Raw genomic sequence first — 2,425 nt, 5'->3', positions numbered from 1 at the left:
GAGTGATTTGCCTGCATGTATGTGAGTGCACCACATGCATGCAATGCCCATGGAGGGAAGAGGGCATTGTGTCCCCTGGAACTGGAGTTATGGATGGTTGTCAGCTACCATATGGGTGCTGGGAACCGAACCTGAGTCTGTGGAAGAGCAGCCAGTGCTGTTAACCACTAAGGCATCTCTCCAGCCGCCCCCCCCTTAGATTTATCTGTTATTCATTTGTTTGTGTGTGTGTGTGTTGCATGTGTGTGATAGATGGGTTGGACCCCCAGGAGCTGTAGTTACAGGTGATTGTGAGCCACTCACAATCACCTAACTTGGGTGCTAGGAACTGAATCAAGTCCTCTGGAAGAACAGCAAGAGCTCTTAACTGCTGAGCTCTCTCCAGTGCTCCCCTTCCCTTTTTGAGAGAGAAAAAGTAAGAGTCTCACTATGTGAGACTAGAACTTCCTATCTAAACTGAACTGGCTTCAATTTACACTATTTTGTGTGTGCGTGTGCATGCATGTGGTGGTCAAAAGACAACTTGCAGTTGATTCCTCCTTCCACCATGTGGGTCTGAGGGATCAAACAGGTAATCAGGCTTGGAGGCAAGCACTTTTACCTTACTCTGACCCACCTCACCAGCCCCACAATCTTAAAAGAAGTGTTTATTCTAGTATATTGCTCTGTAGCTAAATTTTTTCTTTGCACCTCATAGTTCAGGTTAAGTCACATATTTAATAATTTTGCCATTATTCCTTTTTACTTTGAGACAGGGTCTCATGTAGCCCAAACTGGCCTGGAACTTGCTATGTGGCTAAGGATGACCTTGAACTTCTGATCCTCCTGCCTCTACCTCCCTAGTGCTGGGATTACAGACTTGTGCCACCATGCCCAATTTAATGTGGCACATTTGTATTCTACCAACTGAACTACATCCCTGGCTTTGTTTTGAGACTGGCTGTCACTTTGTAGCCCAGGCTTGCCTCAAATTCATACAATCCTCCTGCCTCCCAAGTGCTAGAATTATGAGTCAATGGGCCCTGCTTTCCTTTACATTATTGAACAAATTTAAAATTTTGTGTGTGCACACGTGTGTGGGATCACTGCATATGGGATCAAAGGACAACTTTCACTTTCAGAAACTGTACCTCTACCTCCTGCGGGTTCTGGGGATCAAACTCAAGTCAATAGACTTGCACAGGAAGCACACATTTATCTGCTGAGCTATCCTGATGGCCTTGAGACAAATTATTTTTTAAAATTTTTATTTAAAACTTTTTGAAAATTTATTTTTATGTATACAAGTGCTATGCTTGCATATATGCAAATACACCCATCTCCCTAAACAAATTCTTTTTAAACTGGAGGAAACAGTAATCTGAGTTCATCTAAATCTCGAAGAATGAAATTAAAAACATCTTAGGAAGTGTTCAAGTTATTTACTTATTATTAAATTGGCTTCTAAACCAATACAGAATCCAATAATCCAGATGTGTGTTTAAGCTCTTCTTTTTAAGACCCTCAGACAGGAAACAAAATGTTTAGCAGCTGATTGTTGCCAAAGTTAACTTGCTAACAGACTCTGAGGAACTCCTCAATCCAAGTTCCTTCAGAATCCCGGGGAAATGGGCCCCACTTCCTTGTACTTACCTTTGAAGATAAGCTAGAAGGCTTCTGGAAACCACAGAGCTCAAGGAGCGTTCTTTCAGCATCAGTGTCAACTGAACATATGCTAATACCCCACCACACCATTCATTCATTCACCGGCAGTGCACTCATTTTTAAAAAATATTTTATTTATTATTTTTATTTTTATGTGTATGAGTGTATTGCCTGCATGTAGGTAAGTACACCTGTGTCGTACAATGCTCGCGGAGGACAGAAGAGGCCATCGGATTCCCTGGGACTGGAGTTATGGATAGTTGTTAGCTGCCATGTGGGTGCTGGGATTTGAACCCAGGTCTTCTGCAAGAACCAGTGTTAACCACTGAGCCATCTCTCCAGCCCCCATGCACTCATTTGTACTGCTCTAATCAGAAGGCCTTCCAGGTACCAGGGGAGGACAAGATGAGTGAAACAATGTTTTCTTGCCCTTAGAAAGCCCTGTTTGAATTGTGGTTCGCAAAAATGTATTATCTTAAGCCACTACTAACTCACAATTGAAGCTGTCACTAATTTACAGCTAAAACAAAACTAGAGTCACCAGCCGAGTACCATGGAGATGCTCGTGGGCAACAAGTACTGAAAAGGCAGGACAAAGACCTGCCACACCCTGGGACCAAGTCTCACTCAGATTTCAAATCTGCCAATTAGCAGCCTGGTAAACCATTTTGCAATCAGTACATATTTTATTTATAATTTAAAATAGAGCCTTGTTGGGAGACCTCTGTTATGCAAAAGTCGAAGCCCCTTCACACTGGACAGCTCATGCAGCTCGGGGAAT

This window comes from Nannospalax galili, unplaced genomic scaffold, assembly GCF_000622305.1.
Source record: "Nannospalax galili isolate Female #2095 unplaced genomic scaffold, S.galili_v1.0 scaffold183, whole genome shotgun sequence".
NCBI lineage: Eukaryota > Metazoa > Chordata > Mammalia > Rodentia > Spalacidae > Nannospalax > Nannospalax galili.
Note: the sequence above shows the minus strand (reverse complement) of the source record.